Raw genomic sequence first — 21,674 nt, forward strand, 5'->3', positions numbered from 1 at the left:
ATGTTTCGGAGGTGAGAGGATTTCTTGGAGCATGTGTCTTCTATCTTATTTGGATCCCACATTTCACTCATGTTGCTGAAAATCTTTATCAACTGCTAAGAAAAGGCCAAAGGTTTATATGGGAAAAAGAGCATACTCAAGCTATTCCGAAATTGAAGAAATTGTTGATTTTTGCCCCCACCTTAAAGAGGGCTAATTACTCTAATGAACAACCTATCATACTCACAGTGGACACAAGTCCTATTGGAATAGGATGGGGAGTCGGTCAAGACGACCTTGAGGGCAACAGATATGCAATTTGCTTTGGAACGAAGGCTCTTAATGAACGTCAAAGAAGGTATGCTCAAATCAAAAGAGAACTTTGGGGAGTTGTAACTGCATTGAAATGTGATTAGGAGTACTTCATGGGTGCACATGTAATAGTTGAAACAAATTGTCTTCCACTCTTCGGCATGATTGTCAATTGCTCCACTCCCGACACATAGCTATGCTAAGATGGTTAGCCTATATTAAATCCTTAAATCCTGATTTGAAACATATTGTAGGAAGAGATAATCCAGTTACTGAGACGCTTTCGTGTGCCAGATATAAGGATGAAGAAGAGATGATGGATGAGGAAGAATCAGAGTCTATATTTGCTAAAAATGACGTTGTATTTGCAGGCTCAGATCGTACAGCTGTACCTAATGATGGTTCAGCTGTCAAAAATGTAGGTACAATATTAATTACAGCAAGCAAGACAGGTTCAGCTGTTGAAACAGATTTTATAGCAGCAAAGAAAGAAGAAACAACCATAGAAGGACAGTGGATAGCTGAAAGGGAGCATGCTCAATGTTTTGTTATGGTTTGTTCACACTTTAAAGAAGAATATTATGCAGGTGATTGGCTAAAAATTGACTGATTTCTGAGCACTATGATGAAGAAGGAAGATTGGACTAATGAAGAGTTCAAGAGAATCAAGAGAAAAGCTTATGGATTTTTTCTCAAAGATGGCTACCTTTGGAGGCATGCAAAAAAGAAAGGAAGGGTGCATGTTCATGTCTTAGGAGACAAGAAGACTCAAAGATAGGTCATGCAAGAATTTCATGAAAGCCTATTGGCTAGTCATAGAGGCATATGGGGCACTTTTGCCAAAATAAAAGAGAAATTTTGGTGGCAAAACATGTATGAAGACATTGAGCATTTTGTTGAGTCTTGTCATGTTTGTCAAATGTACTCTATGGTTAAGCATAGAGATGGGCTTCAGCCTACCTTTCCTTTATCCATTCACTATAGATGGGTTATTGATTTAGTAGCCATGCCTATAGGAATTTGGAACATGAGATATTTATACTTGCTAGAGAAGATCTCACAAATCAAGTGGAAGGAAAAGCCTTGACAACAAAGTCTACTCAAGCCGTTTGTAGATTTTTACTCAAAGAGGTATTTTGCAGGTATGGTTGTGTTGCCAAAGTAACTAGCTGATAGAGGAGAATTGGATGCCAATGAGGCTCGCCATTTGTTTGCTCAATTGGGAATCAAGCTATCTCTTACATCAGCCTACAATCCTGAAGGCAATGGTAAGAGTGAAAGAGGTCATCAACCAATTCTCAAAGCATTGGCGAAATCTTGCAGAGGAAAGATGAGAGAATGGCCTAGAATGCTACCATTCGTATTATGGGCTGATAGAACTACCCATAGTGCAGTAATAGGTTATATGCCGGCTGAACTGATATATGGGCAGCCACCTATTATGCCTATTGAGGAGTCTATTGTCATATGGAGTATCTTGCCTTGGAATGAAGGCATACATAGGGAAGAGTTGCTGACTTTGCACATAAGGGAGCTTGAAAGAAGGCCAGAAGATGTCAAGACAGCCATTGAAAGGCTGAAGGCAACAAGATTGAAGAATAAGAAGAGGTTTGACAAGCATCATCGACTCCGTCCAAGAGCTGTTCAAGAAAATGATTGAGTACTTCTATGACAACAGCCTGGACAATCAATATAGTACTCATAGGAAGTTAGCCAAGTGATGGTTTGGACCATATGTAGTGAAAGTAGTACATGATAATGCTACTTATACTTTGGCTGAAATGGATGGGACCATGGTCAAGGTACCAATAGCTGGTAAATGTATCAAGCTCTTCAAAGGAAGAGAGTCTTCTACTTATGAGCTTGATGACTTGGATTTAAGCCATCTACTTGAAGATAAGCAAGATGAAGAAGACTTAGAGGATGAAAATGAAGATATGTTAGAAGAAGACCCTCCTTAACCTGTAATCTTGTGAAATGGCACATGCGGGAAGATGTGCAGGTTAGGAGGGGGTAAATGTCAGAAAGTTTATTGTTCATAATATAAATTATGGAATTCTTATGAACACAAAAGAACTTTAGTAGGATTTATATGATGAATTTTCATACATAACTCAGTCATTGTAACCCAACAACCAACTTAGATAACACTTAGTTTTATAAGTTCTTTTTTATTTGTCATACAATCTTCAGCTGTACCATGTATATTGATTAAAAAATAAGTCTATGGGAACCCACAACTTGATCAGCTAGAAGTAAATGTCAGTTTGCAGGCTAAGTCACATTGATTCAAGAGAAAAATTTGGTTAGAAATCAAGAAAAGTGCCAAAAATCTACTAGGTTCATGTGGGTCCTGAAATAATGGACTAAAATGACCTGTAAGTGGCCTAAGTGGTCAAAGTGATAAGTGGGAGCTGAGCAGGATGCAGCCTGCATTTTTCGGTGCAAAAAACGGGCTTGCATAACTGTGGCACAGATGGAGAAGAGTTGTGGGCTATGGTGCATGCTCCAAAGCATGCAAACTCAAGACAAACTGGAGCTGAAGAAGGAGATACAAACAAGGAAGGTGAGAGCTCTTCTTACCCGTCCATTTGGTATGACCAAAATGAATTGTATGACATTCCATAAAAGGGGGAAAACTTGAGAAAAAGTATTCAGCTTGCTCTTATGCACGTCTTCTCTCATTCTTTTACCATATTCATGGTCCAATGAAGCCCATCTTGTACCCAAGTACTTGAGTGACTTTGGGGCAAGTGAAGGGGAGGATTTTGAAGGTGTATGGGCTGTTATGGACTGAAAACACCAGTCATAAATAGGCCAGCCCACTGTTCTTGTCCATTTTGATGAGTAAACAAGTGATCTATGTGGTTGTAATAGAGGAAATTGACCTCTTAACATCAGGGCTTTACTTGTGAATGATTAGAGGAGCTTATTCTTGAGATTATGTACACTTTTGGAGCTTGATTATGGGCTGGAAATTACTGTTTTAAAATAGGACTGAAGTTAAATTTATGCTTTATCAATGCATTTCATGATCTTTTGATCTATGTCTTGAATGTACTTGAGTCTACCATCAAAATACTTATTTCTTGGGATTGTTATCGAACCATGTCCATGAAATGAAAACCATTTGAGCTTGCATTTGGATTAAATCTGAGATTATCCCTAATGTAATGGCTTATTATTCCCATATGCATTTGAGGTAATCAAGACAAAGTCTTTCATTCCATTCATGTATGCTAAATAAACAGAAAAAGCTTGATATCTTCTTCTGCAACTAAGTCATTTCTAAAACCCAAATCTTGTGAAACCCCAATCTTTCCTCCTTCTCCAAACCTTGAATCCCACACTCTTCTTCTGCTCTAAACCTCGGTGGTAGACCTTCAATCCCCAACATGACGACCGTGGTGAACCCCTCGTGAAGGTCAGCCGCGTGGAAGAAGAAGTACAATGGGAGAATCATCAAGTTTGGGAGGAGAAGCCTTGCAACAGTTGGTTCATCTGATGCAAGAAAGCCAACAACAACAATTGCAATTTCAGCAGCAGTTGCAACTGTAACAGCAATGGAGATAAGAAGAAGAGCGGAATGATGCCATTGCCATTAAAGCTTTAGAAGTAGTTGGGCAATAGCTCAAGCAATTTAATGGGAAAAACGTGTCCTCTTTTATCCGTCTCTATACTAACAAAATGGTCTTCTTTGGAGTTCCTCATCATGCCTGGAGCCGATATTTTACCTGTTTGGCCATGCATGGCCTCCAGGACCGAATTCATGGTCTTTTCCAAAAAGACGCGGGATGGTCCACTTTCAAGAAGGCTCCTTCGAGAAGAATTTTTTCTTGAAGATTTTGGCCTCATGACAAAGAAAGTCTTCACTGAATGGGTCGAAAGGCCCAATAAGGGACTAACCACCACTGCTTTCCACCGCGAATTTGAAAGAAAATTTGCTCAACTAGATCCTGACGATCAACAGGGTATGGAAAGCCAGAAGATTGAATTATTTCTAAAGGCTGCGAATCCTTTTCTTGAAGAGAAGCTAACTGATCGACTTGAAGATCCTGACTCTGAGACGGGATTGAAGACTACTTGGAGTGATGTCACTGAAGCAGTTAATATGATTGCTCAAAGAGAGCGGATGCGCCTAAGATGGGGATCTACCTCTGCACAAAATGAATCCATGAAGGAGCCTGTTCTTGTATCTCGACCTCCTTTCTCTATGGCCGAGCAACCACGAAATCCTGTTGTTCCATCTCCAAAGAAGGATGTCATGGACGAGCTAATTAAGAGTATGCGGGATCTCCATCTTAATCTAACGGAGATTAATTCCAAGGTGGAAAGGCTTGATGTGAAAGTGGAAGAAAGAGGACGGACAACTGCCCAAAGACTCGTACGAGAAGGCTTCAAAAGACAATGTATCTGGTATAATAGCCTACAGCATGATAAGAGGGAGTGCGGTGCATTCTATGAAGCTGAAGTGCAAAAATTAGTCTTTTGGAAGGATGGTAAAATTCATGCAATCGAAACCGGGCTTCCTCTTGAGCCAAATTTTGGTAACGGTGGCATGAAGAAAAGACTGGAGGATTTGGCAACAAGAACAACCTATGCAGCTGTTGATGCAGCAACTTATGGGCTGCAAATTGAACCAACTAATGAAATTGTTAAAGCATGTAAAACTGATGCAAAATCTAAAGTGTGGATGCAGTCCTTAGATCGCATGGAGCAAGGCAAGGCAACCAAAGATGATTTAAGTACTGCCAGTCAATGCATCCGAGGAAGAACCAGATGGACCGAGCTAGTTGATTCATTTTTAGCTTTTGCTCAGTTGGCTGAAATTAATAATCATGAAGCTATGGTAGAAGAAAAGAGAAGAAGAGATGAAGATGTTGCCGGTCCCTCCTTTTCGAGGCCAACTAAACGTGTGACAAGAAGTAAACCGGATCAGCAGAAGGCTGCTGAAAATCCACCATCACCAGAGCTTGATATGGAAGATGCCCCTCAAGGAAAGAAGACGGAAGGAAAAAGAAAAGGCAAACATCCTAGCTACAAGTTGTAGTCTGACATAGAGACTACGAGGGATCTTAAGCGGATCCTAGAAGAAAGGATTGTTGGAAGTAGAATTGAATTTACATTAGGTGAAATTCTTGGAATTGCAAAACAAGGATTTCATGATGTAATAATTGATGTAATTAAACGAAAAAGACAATATGTTGGTGAGGAAGCTAAAGAATCTGTGTATGCTTTTTTCCAAGCACTTCATGTGTATTTGCAGGATGAAGAGAAGCTAAAAACTCAAGGGATTAGATTGGAGGCAATCAAAGAATTGATTGCAGCCATTGAAGCCAAAGATGAACACATCTATGAAGCAGAAATTGAAGAAGCTATTGCAAAAAATCTTATGGTGGGGTCTTCTCAATCTAAAGTGCAGCCCATGCATAAGAAAGAAGCTCATCTTCACAACATGCAAGAAGAAAGTGATGCTCACTTTATTCCTAGTAGTCACTACTCTCGTACCCATTGGGCAAGGGCGACCATCGAAATTGTTGTTAAGATTGGAGAAAAAGAGACTCCATGCATTTCCCTTATAGACCATGGCTCGAAAATCAATGTCATGTCAAGAAGTCTCTACGAGAATGACGGATGGCCCATAGATGTGGACCCAAGATGGCACATGAAAGCAGCCAATAACTCCTCTGGCGATCTCTATGCTGCATGCCCTTATGTACAAGTTATTATTGATAATGTAAAAGATGAATTTCATTTCTTTGTTCAAGATTCCTGCAGCTATCCTATTATTCTTGGACAACCTTTTATTTCTACGTCTCTTTTGGAGACAAAGGCCCTTGATAATGGTTCATCATGTGCTTGGATAAGAAGTAAGGATATTGAGAAAGCTATCCAATTTTAGACTAAATGTGTAACTCATCACCAGAATAGAGATCGATTGAGAGATCATCCTGTACCTCCTGATGCCCGAGAATTTAAGGGTTTTCGGGTAGCACTGCTATAAGTGGAGGCTATGGCGGTGCTTCATGTCATAGAAATTTGCCTCCACATGTAAAGGGGGCTATGCCAAAAGGTGACTTGTAGGTTTTTACGGCCAACAGTGTGGGCTGTTATAAACAGTTTTCAGTCCCATCAATAGGGCTGAAAGAAAGCATTTATTTCATGTGGAATGAAAGCTAAAGCAAATTGATGTTTTGATTGAAAATGAAGAAATTTCAGGGCTATTTCATGGGCTGATTTATAATGATACATTGGCTAAATTATCTACAGCTGTCCATGCAGAAAATCAAGTTGAAAATCAGTCCATATAGGTATGCACATTGGACATTTATGACATTATTCAAGAGTTTGCAGATCAAGAAGCTTTTGGACAGCTAAACAAGGATGAGGTAAGAGTAGAAACAAAGTATAAGACAGTTGACAAAAAGGTTAAGCCGGTGGCTACTCCTCTACCTCCAAAAAGTGAAGGACTGGCAGAAAGGGCATCCAAACAGCCAAGCCTTCGTGATCCCAAAGATATTGGTCACCAATTTACAGCTGAAAGTTTACAAGGGTTGAAAATTGGTGAAGACTCTTTTCTCTTGCCAACTGAAAAGCAAAGCTTCATGCAGATGTTAAAGAAACATGGAAAAGCTTTTTCATTTCAGCCACATGAAATTGGTTGTGTGGATCCAGTTGTTGTGGCACCAATGGTGATTTTCACAATCCCACACGTTCCTTGGAATCTTAAACCAATTTCGGTACCAAGGGCTCATTTGCCTAGGTTACTAGAGCTTTTAAATGAAAAGATAAAAATGCGAATATTTGAGCCATCTTCAGCTCCATATTCCAACCGATGGTTTACCGTGCCTAAGAAGAATGGATCGTTGCGATTCATTCAAGATTTATAGCTTGTCAATAAAGTCACTATTAGAAATGTTGGTTCGGGGCCAATTGTTGATGAATTTGCTGAGGCTTTTGCAGGTAGAGCAATTTATTCCATGGGAGATTTATATTCGGACTACGACCAATTTCAGTTTACTTTGGAGAGCCGAGACATTACCACAATGAAGACGCCTCTTGGTTTAGTCCGCATGTGTACTCTACCTCAAGAAGCTACAAATTTAGTAGCTCACATGATGAATGCCATGCATACAGTATTGAGAGATTATATTCCCCAACTAACTCTTCCTTGATGATGTACCGATCAAAGGATGTGAAGTTCATGAGAAGAATGAAGAACTCAATGAACTTGGATGTCGCAAGTCTGTTTCTGATCATATTAAAGATTGTGCTCAAATCTTGTCTAAATTGGAAGAAGTCCATCTTACTCTTTCAGGTGCTAAATCTGTTTTTGGAGTCGAAGAAGTTCTTGTGGTAGGGCATATGTGTGGTCCATATGGCCGAAAGCCTTCTCCAACCAAGATTGATGCTATGAGAAAAATGCGAGAAATATGCATAAATGTTTCAGAGGTGAGAATATTTCTTGGAGCATGTGTCTTCTACCTTATTTGGATCCCACATTTCGCTCATGTTGCTGAAAATCTTTATCAACTGCTAAGAAAAGGACAAAGGTTTATATGGAAAAAAGAGCATACTCAAGCTATTCCGAAATTGAAGAAATTGTTGATTTTTGCCCCCACCTTAAAGAGGGCTAATTACTCTAACGGATAGCCTATCATACTCACAGTGGACACAAGTCCTATTGGAATAGGATGGGCAGTTGGTCAAGACGACCTTGAGGGCAACAGATATGCAATTCACTTTGGAGCGAAGGTTCTTAATGAACGTTAAAGAAGGTATGCTCAAATCAAAAGAGAACTTTGGGGAGTGGTAACTACATTGAAATGTGATCGGGATTACTTTATGGGTGCACATGTAATAGTTGAAACAGATTGTCTTCCACTCTTCGGCATGATTGCCAATTGCTCCACTCCCGACACATAGCTATGCTAAGATGGTTAGCCTATATTAAATCCTTAAATCCTGATTTGAAACATATTGTAGGAAGAGATAATCCAGTTACTGAGATGCTTTCGCATGCCAGATATAAGGATGAAGAAGAGATGATGGATGAGGAAGAATCAGAGTCTATATTTGCTAAAAATGATGCTGTATTTGCAGGCTCAGATCTGAAAACAGCAAGTACAGCTGTACCTAATGATGGTTCAGCTATCAAAAATGTAGGTACAACATTAATTACAGCAAGTACAACAGGTTTAGCTGCTGAAACAAATTTTATAGCAGCAAAGAAAGAAGAAACAACCATAGAAGGACAATGGGCAGCTGAAAGGGAGCATGCTCAATGTTTTGTTATGGTTTGTTCACACTTTAAAGAAGAATATTATGCAGGTGATTGGCTAAAAATTGACCGATTTCTGAGCACTATGATGAAGAAGGAAGATTGGACTAATGAAGAGTTCAAGAGAATCAAGAGAAAAGCTTATGGATTTTTTCTCAAAGATGGCTACCTTTGGAGGCATGCGAAAAAGAAAGGAAGGGCGCATGTTTGTGTCTTAGGAGACAAGAAGACTCAAAGACAGGTCATGCAAGAATTTCATGAAAGCCTTTCGGCTGATCATAGAGGCATATGGGGCACTTTTGCCAAAATAAAAGTGAAATTTTGGTGGCAAAACATGTATAAAGACACTGAGCATTTTGTTGAGTCTTGTCATATTTGTCAAATGTACTCTATGGTTAAGCATAGAGATGGGCTTCAGCCTACCTTTCCTTTATCCATTCACTATAGATGGGTTATTGATTTAGTAACCATGCCTATAGGAATTTGGAACATGAGATATCTAGTACTTGCTAGAGAAGATCTCACAAATCAAGTGGAAGGAAAAGCTTTGACAACAAAGTCTACTCAAGCCATTTGTAGATTTTTACTCGAAGAGGCATTTTGTAGGTATGGTTGTGTTGCCAAAGTAACTGCTAATAGAGGAGAATTGGATGCCAATGAGGTTCGCCATTTGTTTACTCAATTGGGAATCAAGCTATCTCTTACATCAGCCTACAATCTTGAAGGCAATGGTAAGAGTGAAAGAGGTCATCAACCAATTGTCAAAGCATTGGCAAAATATTACAGAGGAAAGATGACAGAATGGCCTAGAATGCTACCATTCGCATTATGGACTGATAGAACTACCCATAGTGCAGTAATAGGTTATATGCCGGCTGAACTGATATATGGGCAGCCACCTATTATGCGTATAGAGGAGTCTATTGTCACATGGAGTATCTTGCCTTGGGGTGAAGGCATAAATAGAGAAGAGTTGCTAACTTTGCGCATAAGGCAGCTTGGAGGAAGGCCAGAAGATGTCAAGACAGCCATTGAAAGACTGAAGGTAGCAAGATTGAAGAATAAGAAGAGGTTTGATAAGCATCATCGACTCCATCCAAGAGCTATTCAAGAAAATGCTTGAGTAATTCTATGACAGTAGCCTGGACAATCAATATAGTACTTATAGGAAGTTAGTCAAGCGATGGTTTGGACCATATGTGGTGAAAGTAGTACATGATAATGCTACTTATACTTTGGCTGAAATGGATGGGACCATGGTCAAGGTACCAATAAGCCGGTAAACGTATCAAGCTCTTCAAACGAAGAGAGTCTTCTACTTATGAGCTTGATGACTTAGATTTAAGCCATATACTTGAAGACAAGCAAGATGAAGAAGACTTAGAGGATGAAAATGAAAATATGTCAGAAGAAGACCCTCCTTAACCTGTAATCTTGTGAAATGGCACATGCCGAAGGATGTGCAGATTAGGAGGGGGTGAATGTCAAAAAGTTTATTGTTCATAATATAAATCATGGAATTCTTATGAACATAGAAGAACTTTAGTAGGATTTATATGATGAATTTTCATACATAACTTAGTCATTGTAACCCAACAACCAACTTAGATAACACTTAGTTTCATAAGTTATTTTTTATTTGTCATAAAATCTTCAATTGTACCATGTGTATTGATAAAAAAATAAGTCTATCCGAATCCACAACTTGATCAGCTAGAAGTAATTGTCAGTTTGTAGGCTAAGTCACATTGGTTCAAGAGGAAAATTTGGTTAGAAATCAAGAAAAGTGCGAAATGTCCACTAGGTTCATGTGGGACCTGAAATAATGGACTAAAATGACTTGTAAGTGACCTAAGTGGTTAAAGTGATAAGTGGGAGCTGAGCAGGATGCAGTCCGCATTTTTCGGCACAAAAAATGGGCCTGCATAACTGTCGCAGATGGAGAAGAGTTGTGGGCTATGGTGCATGCTCCAAAGCATGCAAACTCAAGACAAACTAGAGCTGAAGAAGGAGATACAAACAAGGTGAGAGCTCTTCTTACTCGTCCATTTGGTATGACCAAAATGAATGGTATGACAGTCCATAAAAGGGGGAAAACCTGAGAAAAAGTATTCAGCCTGCTCTTATGCACATCTTCTCTCATTCTTTTACCTTATTCATGGTCCAATGAAGCCCATCTTGTACCCAAGTACTTAAGTGATTTTGGGGCAAGCAAAAAGGAGGATTTTGAAGGTGTATGGGCTGTTATGGACTGAAAACACTAGTCATAAATAGGGCAGCCCACTGCTTTTGTCCATTTTGATGAGTAAACAAGTGATCTATGTGGTTGTAATAGAGGAAATTGACCTCTTAACATCAGGGCTTTACTTGTGAATGATTAGAGGAGCTTATTCTTGAGATTATGTACACTTTTAGAGCTTGATTATGGGCTGGAAATTACTATTTTAAAACACGGCTGAAGTTAAAGTTATGCTTTATCAATGCATTTCATGAGCTTTTGATCTATGTCTTGAATGTACTTGAGTCTACCATCAAAATACTTGTTTCTTGGGGTTGTTATCCAACCATGTACATGAAATGAAAACCATTTGAGCTTGCATTTGGAATATGCATTTGGATTAAATACGAGATTATCCCTAATGTAATGGCTTATTATTCCCATATGCATTTGATGTAATCAAGACAAAGTCTTTCATTCCATTCATGTATGCTAAATAAACAGAAAAAACTTGATATCTTCTTCTGCAACTACATCATTTCTAAAACCCAAATCTTGTCAAACCCCAATCTTTCCTCCTTCTCCAAACCTTGAATCCCACACTCTTCTTTTGCTCTAAACCCCGGTGGTAGGCCTTCAACCCCCAACATGACGACAACATAGAGGTCATTGACAAAGACTTCCAACTCTTTGCAAAGCATGTCTTTAAATATGGTGCACATGAGGTGTTGGAAAGTGGGAGGGGCATTAGTCAACCCGAAAGGCATGACTATGTAAGCAAAGACACCCCACTTAGTGGCGAAGATAGTCTTATGCCTATTCTAAGTCTGCGATGATAGCATCTGTTGTCCTGCCATGGTGCTCATACCGGGCATGTACATCATAGCTACTAACGAGCTTCTAAATAGCCTCTAGGAAGACGCCTAAGTCGAGTTCCTCGTTAGACCTGCGGTCCGAGCTTTCTTTCACCATAATCAGTTCTCATGCTCTACCAAGCTATCGATCAAGTTGATTAGGTTTGTCAAAGCCACTTCGTTGGCGCCGCTTACTTGGTCCTACTCCGTGTGTTGATGGTTTGTCTGCGTCTTTAGGTCCTCTTCTATTGGTGGGTTCCTTGAGTGGTTTATCTAAGTGAGTTCTTTGACTTATTAAATACACTCCTCAATTTATCTCCACCCAGTGTGTGTTCTTTCAGTGTACTTGTGCTCAATCAGGCTTTCAGATTTCCTTAAGTGTACTTCAAGTGCGAAAATTCAAGGTCTTCAAGTGCGAACAATCTCGAAGTGTACTTCAAGTGCGAACAATCTCGAAGTGTCTTATGTACTTCAAGTGTACAAGTGCAAACAATCTCAAAGTGTACTTCAAGTGTACTTTAAGTGTGAACAATCTCGAAGTGTCTTACGTACTCTCGCTTTGTTTTGGGCCTGATAGGCTTTGTCGATCAATTCTTTGGCCATCTTGATGGGGTTTATGGTTTTTCTGTTACATTGCCTTGCTCGTTTGTTGCTCCAATCAGGGTTTTATGGCTCAGCAGGTTGCCTCTACGTCTTTAGGTCTCACGATAGCCTACTCAAGCTCCTAAGCAGTTGCGCCTTATGATTTTGTCTATTCCGTGCGCTAGATTCAAGTTTTGCGCATTAGGAGGACTTGCGACAGTTTGCGCTGTTGAGCTCTAGCTGGGTTAGGTGAAATTTTTGAAAATTTGAGACAAACTCACACTCGTCCCAACTGGTCCGAATTGCAGGGGCTGAGTGGGTGATTCGAACAGGTCAAGGCACATAGGCCGAGGGCTGAATCACACTGGTACGAGGGCCGAAAATTTGGTGGGTCGAGGGCCGAATCGGGTCGCTCGGACGAGCTGAGTAGTGGGCCGAGTTGACTCTTAAACCCCTTTCCGGGTAAGGTTTTGACGCTCCCAATCACTCATTTGCCGACATTAAGTATCCCAAGCAAGCTTTTTGCTATTTTTTGCATGATTTATGCCCTGTTTTGCAATGGTAAACCCTACCCTTTCCTGATTCGACTTCCTAATCCTATCCTATGCTAAATGCAACAAGAATCCAAAGCAACAAAGTGAAATGATTTCTCCATGTTTTCCAATCATCAAACAAACTAACTAACCCAAAATACTTACTTGTTTCGAAGATCAAAACACCCAAACTTCCTACCTATCTCAAGCTCCATTTCGAGGATGAATCCCTTACTTCGATGCTTGATATAAGGCATGCAAGCGCTCAAGCTTGAATCTATTGGTCCTGGCAATGGAACCAAAATGTGGGAGGAGCTCACGCTCAACCACCAAGATCACGGACCACTTATTGTTTCAAGCGTTTCAAGCGAGCTTTAATGGCTATCTCTCAACTAGCCGATGCACCGTCAATCCTACGAGTGTATGAGCTTACCTTGATGCCAATATAAGTTGCCTCCTCTCTCACACACACCGGTAGCTCCACAATCCTAGATGCTATCTCAAGCATCCTCAAGCCTCCTCCATCTCCAAGCTCCATTCACCATAGCCACGCGTGCGAGAAAAGAGAAGAGAAGAGAAGAGAAGAAGAGAAGAGGAGACGGTGAAGAGCTTTACCCTCTTGATCCCTCACTCCCACACACTCACTCTCTCACACTCTTACACTCCCTCTCTTAAGAGCATACAGAAGCAAGGAGAAGAGAAGAAGAGAAGAGAAGAAGAGAAGAGAAGAGAACTCTTGTTAGCCACACACCAAAGAATGAGCTCTCATTCACTTTTTGAACTTTATATACAAAACCCTAAATTCCCATGGGCACCCATTCCTTTTTTACATGACTGGCCGTTGTGGCAAGGTACTTTCTCTATTTCCCTCTTCTAACCTTATTCCTCTAGCCTACACCCATTTAATATTTTACAATTGGCATAGGAGGGAGCCTGGCACTCTTTAACAAGAGTTTTTAGAGCTTTTTGAGGCGCCTTTCATTTAAAATTGCACTTTTTGCCCCAGCTTAGCTTTAGAGGCCGCTTGCATGTCTTTGCTCTTTTTCCATCTTTTTTCCGCTTTTTCCTTCATTTCTCCACCATCTTGACTTGGGGTTAACAGTGATGAATATGAGAAAAGCTTGCTTTCAATAAAGATTTCATGGCCATGTGAAGAAAAGGGGAGAAGCTCACTAGATTTTGGTAGGACTTTCCCATTTGTGTAGAGAAGAGGAGAGAAGCTCAATAGATTTTGGTAGGACTTTCCCATGTGTGTGGAGAAGAGGAGAGAAGCTCAATGGATTTCAATGACACTTCTATGTGTGTATGGAGAAAATGAGAGAAACTTGGTAGATTATGATAAAGATTCCGTGTAGATGCAAAGAAGAAGAGAAAATCTTGGTGATTTATGGTAGAGCTATTGTGCAAATATATAGAAAATATCACAAAGAGAGAGAGAGAGAGAATAGAGTAGAGTAGAGTAGTTTATTATCGTCCATGGAAGGCCAAATTATGACCCATGGGACCTTTCCAGATATACAATGATTCTCCTTCCCCATGGTAGGAAAGGGATAGCTATGGTGAAAGAACAATCTATGCAGTGTGGTTCTCCTGAAAGTGTAACATACGGATGATGAGAGTCCCATAACTTTGATATAAGAGTAGCGGTCAAAAACTGGTAAAGTGGCCCCTGTAAAGGGATATCAAAGTTAGCCTGTATGTCTGCATATGCTGGGCATGTCATAATCATGTGCTCCTCTAATTCTACACTTGGTAGTCCACAGGGCTTGCATAACCTCATCTCTCTTGGCTGTCCACTCCATGCACCTATCTCGATCAATAAAGTGTGTGATCAAGTTCAAAGTCATGCAATACTCCGTTTAAATACCAGTGAGAGCAGGTTGGCTATGTATGGCTATGTGTGTGCCTGTGCTTGCATGTAGGATTCCCAACATGAAGGATAGATATGCATACTATAATAAGCAAGTTTGCCATTTGCTCCCTTTCTTTGATGTTTTGCTTGGTACGCTCATAAGAGGTCTATTTGAAATGTGTCCATGCATATATCTTCGGATGCCATATCTAGATATCTATCCACTCCCCACCCATATCTAGATATCTATCCACTCCCCACCCTTTAAACCATTTTCACATATCTAGTGCCCATCCTATTGAAAGCACTTTACTTTTCCACGTATTCTGTAGGCATGTGCTAGCATCCCATGCCCGTTTGGAGAGCCTATTGTCATCCATTTGACATAATCATGTGGCATATCTCAGTACTCGGATCATAGCATGTACCTCAATTGATCGAGGACCAGTTTCCAAAAGCATAAGTACATATGGTGTGGTGCTTTTGATGCCCAAATTTCTACGAATAAAAGCTTTTTGCACCTTCTCAATGTCATTCCATGAAAATGAGGAGATACTCCCCCCCCCCCACACTTCCATTCCATATAATACGGCCTGTAGAACATACGCATCAAAAATCATAAAATGTATTTTCCAGCATTTAGTATCTGTACGGTTGCACTCATTTTCAAAGTCATAATACAAGCTTTTCCATGCCACTAAGCGCCACTCCACACATGTATGCCATCTATGGTCTGCAGGTATCTCAATCCCCAAGTATTTGAAAGTAGATACTACCTCTATAGACTATCCTGCATAATGTACTTTTGGTGGGGTCTTTGATTTCTTGGTGTACATAGCCATTAGCTTTTTTTTATACTTTCACCGTCAAACCACTATCTTGACAAAATTGTTCAAGAATCCCCATGAACTATTGTATATGTTTCCCAGTATATATAAAGAAGACCACATCATCTGCATGAAGCAAGAGCAAGATGGAAAACATACCAATATGCGGGCTTTTGGCTTCCTCTTCATTCATAGCTGTGAGAAGTATTTCCTCTAGCTTATCAATGCATAAACCAAATAATATAGGGGGCAGTGGGCAACCTTGTTTGACTCCCATATTACTCTCAAATACTTGTGACAACCCATTGCAACCTCTGAGGAGGCACAACACTCGTTGATATATCCTGTAAATTCCCATGCATAGATCATTTGGGACCCCTAATTCTTGCATTCGTTGCCATAATCCAACTCTTGGTATGGTGTCAAAAGCCTTCTTAAAATCCACAAAACAACAATACAAGGTTGCTCCCTCAAGCCGACTCTCATCCATAAGCAAAGTAAAGTAACCAAATGGTCTATGGTGTTATGACTAGGGCGAAAACTTGCTTTTCCATAAGATCGTTTGTTATTACTTTCTGCCCATTTACTCAATTGCATTTCTAGGATAGTGCTGAATAGCTTTTCCATGGCTGAACTAACCATAATCATGCGGTAGTTTGTGAGGAAATTGCAATCTCCTCCCTTATACAATAGTTGTATCCAATTCTCTTGCCATTCTTGGGGAAACCATATGCAAAAGCATGATGTATCACATGAAACATAAACAGTCTTGTCTCGTTTGTTGTCAATTTCAACATCTCTGCATTCAACTACAAAGTATCACATGCCTTTCCATTAGCCATCTTGTTCAGGGCTGCCTCCAATGTTTCTAAAATGAACCAAGCACTAAATGGCTGCATATGTACATCACATTTGATGGGATGTACCCCTTTATGCATGTAAATTTCTATAACATATGATAGCATGTCAGCATCTGTAAAATCCCCCATAACATTTGACCGTTTGGTTTGCAATTTTCTCCATGCTTGCCTTGGACATTTCTCAAACTCCCTAGCATCTTCACTTTCTTTGGCCACTACATATCGTCGTCACTTTTTACGCGTGAGAGCATTATATTGTTTTTCTGCCTCACTTCATTCTTGTCCCTTAGGAAGGATTTTCAGCTTTCTACGTGCAGCCTTACATTCATCATCAAACCATTTCTTGCATGGCAATCCTTTGAAATTTTTGTGACTGCTCTTTGATTTTCCAAAAACCTCTATAGCCATATTCAACATTATAACTCTCAGATCAACCCATGTGCTCTTAGTAAGACTACTCATAAGACTATCAAGGTGACTAGCATATGCTTGTTTCTTGTCTACATCAATACAGAATGCACTAGTACCTATAGTGTCCCTTGCATGTCCTACATAGAGAGAGAGAGAGAGAGAGAGAGAGAGGGAGGGAGGGAGGGAGGGAGGGAGGGAGGGAGGGAGAGAGTTTCCTCTAGTTTCATTTGCACCTATAGAGTGGTGTCTCCTTCAATAGAGTTGTGTGTATGAGATACCCTACTTCCCTTTGTATGCTACTTGGGGAGGGGGTGCTTCTACTATTTTGAGCTTGCATCATCAATGCAATCAAATAAAAACATTAGCTAAATTGAGTGTTTTTTGAGATTTTTACTCAAATTTAAGATTTTCTATCTTTTTACAAGTTTAGGATCCCAAAAAAAGCAAAAACACGACCCTTTCACACTTTTTAAATATTTTTTCATACTTGAAAAAACATAGAATGGCCTAACTTATTATCCGACTCAAAATTTGAATCCATTAGAGCCATTATGATCATGGGACGAGCTCTACGATTATTTACTTTGGTTTATATTTTTGAGAAACTTAAAAAAAAGTCAAAATTTGGTATCTATATCCTCCTATTAGGAATTCCAATCAATATCTCAAAATATTCAATAGAGAAAGGACTTCAAGACATCACAAATGTGTAATATCCTTGATTACTTTTATTGCAAAATATTACATAATGTCTAAGGGACCAAGGTGGGTACATTACACTATAGTCCATGATATGGGCTAATACTTGCAAGCATATATAAGAAATAAAGCTTAATGAGTAAGTATAGAGATATTGGGCACTTGAATATTCAACAAGCACATTTACCAAATCATCTATTTTCTCAATATTATCCATTTCTAGTTCATCCTCATCCTCACTCTGAATTCCTTCTAGTCTGACCTCATGGATTTGTTATATTTTTCTTGATAGTGATATAAGATGTCATGAGGTGCGAAATTGCAAGGATTTTACAAGAGGTTCAAATTGGAGAAGAAATGCACAAAATCATTATCTCTAGTTACTTTCAATCTATTCATCTAATTTTATGACACAACATAGATAATACCCATGTAGCCATATATGAAGATTGAGAGGAGTCATGGAACTAAATTCTTTTCACCAAATTAGGATTAGTAAAACCTTTCATGCATCAATATGCTACCAGGAGTCCCCAAACACCCCTCTTTGTAAATATACTTTACTTATTGTAATTATCATTTATTTCCTTGGTTTCATGGCAACAATCAATCACATATCTTCATATAATTTGCAACAACCTCTTTATGGTGTGATTGTTGGAAGACTTGGAACTTTGGATCTAGGACTTGTTATGGAAAATAATTAATCCTTGATATACCCATCATGGCAAAGAGAAAATCAAAAGTTGCAAAAGATAGAGTTCATTTATGAGATTGAGCATACAGATTGGATTTCACCAATCATCATGGTACCCAAGAATAGTGGAAAAATCTTAACATACATCAATTACAAGAAGCTAAATATCACAACTAAAAGAGATCACTGTTCTCTTCCATATACTGATAATATGAGTGAGTGGGTAGTAGGATATAACCTCTTTGGCAAATTCTCAGGTTATAATCAAGTACAAGTCCATCGAGATGATAGTAGACCAAAAATTGCATCTTCCACCAAATGGAGGATATTCTATCATATCGTCATTCCATTTGGGCTGACTAATGCTCTAGCAACCTTCCAGAAGCTCATATACACAATCTTCAAAGACATGCTATGGAAGTGTCTCAAGTTTTCATCAATGACCTTTGTGTCTATTCTAGCTTGAAGGAATACCTTAAAAATCTACTTACCTAGTCTTTAAGAGATGTCTGCAATATAGCCTATCCTTGAGTCCTATAAAGTGTTAGTTTTGATTGAAATATGACATCATCTTAGTTGATGTTATAATAAATCTCTCTCCAACTCACCATTACAAAAGGGTTATAGTTCTTCATTGGCCATATTAGACATTATAAAATTAAGGTCATTACAAGTCTCTCTCTACTCTCACCAATACAAAATTGTTACAATGCTTCATTAGCCATAGCAGACATTATTGTTGATTTGTGTGGAACCACACTACAATAGCTAAACCATTCTATAAACTATTGAACCTTTTGATACACCACAAAGTTTCCTCTTAAGTGAAGTAACCTTTAAGTCACTTCACACACATCCTCTGGTTTATTTATGTTGCATACATAGGATATGATTTTTTCTATGCATTATATCTCAACACTCCCCTCCAAGCTCAGAATGAGCTTCAAGTACAATAGCCAAAGTGAACTTTCAAAGTAATCAAACTTATTCCTTACTTAATGCTTTGGTAAATATATTTGCGAATTGGTCATTGGTTTTGACATTTACCAAGTCTATCTCTCCATCTATAACATTCTCCTTGATGAAGTGGTACTACACTTTGATATGCTTTATCCTTGCCTAATAGCCCACATGGTAGTTTTGGCTCTTTTCCAACATAATGTTGCTAATTTTATTACAATACATAATAACTCCAACATCTATCTCTATCTCCATATCATGTAATAGTAATCTCCGCCATGTTTTCTCAAATGTTGCCAATGCAATACCTCTATACTGAGCTTCTATATATATTAGATAAAGAAACCGTAAGTTTATCCTTGTTAATCCAACTTACCATGACTAAACCAAATGAGAGTGCATAGCCATTGGTGGATCTCCTATCCATGATACTTCCAGCCCAGTCTGGATCTATGTAGCCAAACAATGTAGTTTGATTCCTTTCTCAAAGAACAAGCCAAAGCTAACTGTCTTCTTCATATATCTCAAGGTTCTCCTCATTGCTTCCAAATATAACTTACATGTTTTTGCATGAACGAATTGATAACTCCCAATGAATAACTCAAGCCAGTCTTGTTATGGCTAAGTACATTAGGCTCCCAACCATGTTTCTAAACATAGTGACATCCTCCACATACTATCTATCATCCACCATCTTAATTTTTTGATCTAATGGTGTATCCACTGGCTTAAATCCTATCATTCTATGCTTCTCTAGCATCTCCAATGAGTATTTTCTTTGCACAAACCATACTCCATGTGAAGTGTCAATCACGTCAATGCCAAGAAAGTACCTCAATAAACCAAGCCCCTTAATGTGTAACTCCTTGTTTAGCCCATGCTTTACTTCATGGATCTCTCTCTTTAGAGTACGTGTAATGAGATCATCAACATAGATGACCACAACAACCATTCCATCTTCTGTATGTCTAACACAAAGTGAATAATTAGCTGAAATCCCATGCTACATAAGAACTTGAATCCTATCACACAAGCTCTTGGTGCTTGCTTCAATCCATATAATGTCTTGCTCAATTTGTAGACATAATGTAGACATTTATGATGTACATACCATTCTAGCTAATCCACGTATACTTCCAATTACAATATACATTCAAGAAAACATTCTTGAGATCCATTTGGTATTATTTGTAGCCATAGATAGAAGCTAATGTAATGGCCCATCTCACAACAGTCATCTTAGGCATTGGACGAAATATTTCTTCATGATCCAAACCATACATTTAAGCATAACCTTTTGCAACTAACCTTTCTTTGTATATTTCCAATGAGCCATCATATTTGCACTTAAATTAATGTACCCAGTTGTAGCCAATTGACTTGTTCCACCATGAAGCAACTCAACTAAATCCCATGTCTTGCTCTTTGTTAGGGCATCCATTTCTTTATCCATAGTATTCTTTTGATCTTTGTTACCAACTATCTTTTCTAAACATTTAGGCTAAACATGCTTAACAAATCATACCATGTACCCATACTGCATCTTCATGAAACCATTATATGTTAATCTATCCACTAGATGCCTCATTCCACCTGATCTTCTCAATTAAGGTGCACTAGCTCTACCATCATTGCATGTGGTGGAACATACCTTCCTACACTCTTTATACCTGATGTTCTAACATATGGTGTGCCAAACTCGTTATCCATTGACTCATCCTTAGAAAACTTTCACCTATAGGCTTCTTCCCTTGTGCAATTTTTGCTCTTTTTTTGTGTACTAAATCAACCACTCCATGGATTGCCACTACTTTCTTCATGGTCCTACAGTCTAGACATATCCTCCACATGTTGATTTCTTTGACCATTATTTGCTACAATTTTCTTTACATAGCCCATGACTACTCTTATAGATATCAATTGCATCTTTTGATCAATAGTAAGACTCATACTAATTGAATCTCACATTCGTGCTTACATGAACCTCTTTAGCGTGATAGGATCATAATATTTGTAGCCCTTTTTCTCATCTGGAGACTCAAATTTTTTTCACTTAATAACTTTTGGTTCCATCTTTCTTCTCATCTTTTGGTTCCATCTTTCTTCTCAAATCATTAGGGACACATACATAACATACACAACCAGACACCTTAACGTATGCAATTGCAGGTGTCCTACCATACGTCTTCTCATATGGAGACATATGATGCATCAAAGTTGTAGGTGTCCTATTCATGATATGGACTACAATATGTATTACCTTGGCCCAATAAGTCCAGGGCATGTGCATGAAAGGTGACAAGGATTGAGCGAGAGAGCATGGAGGTGAGAGCTAGGCAGATGGATCAAGAGCAAGAAAGAGAGAGACTCCAAATGTGGGAACTCCAACAGTCACAATGTGTGATGGGCCTTCCCTTTATTCAAATGTTACTGAAAGAATAAAGAATGAAGCGACAGTGATGGGCACCCATCACCTTTAGTGTGTAGGTGCGGGTACTGTCAGTGTACTAATAAATTGATATACCCCCCACGAATACCTCACCTCAATGTGTTTTGTCTTCGCATGGAAGAGTGGACTCTTGGCTAGCTCGATAGCACTTATAGAATCC

General features: G+C 39.1%; 1 pseudogene; it reads left to right on the forward strand.

Annotated features, from left to right (window-relative positions):
- The first annotated feature begins 291 nt into the window (after positions 1–291).
- On the forward strand, positions 292–7,181 carry LOC148008255 (uncharacterized; annotated as a pseudogene).
- The last annotated feature ends 14,493 nt before the right edge of the window (positions 7,182–21,674 follow it).

Source organism: Lygodium microphyllum, unplaced genomic scaffold (assembly GCF_053477565.2).
Source record: "Lygodium microphyllum isolate KBCC unplaced genomic scaffold, Lygodium_microphyllum_v1.1.10 scaffold_226, whole genome shotgun sequence".
NCBI classification, from domain to species: Eukaryota; Viridiplantae; Streptophyta; class Polypodiopsida; order Schizaeales; family Lygodiaceae; genus Lygodium; species Lygodium microphyllum.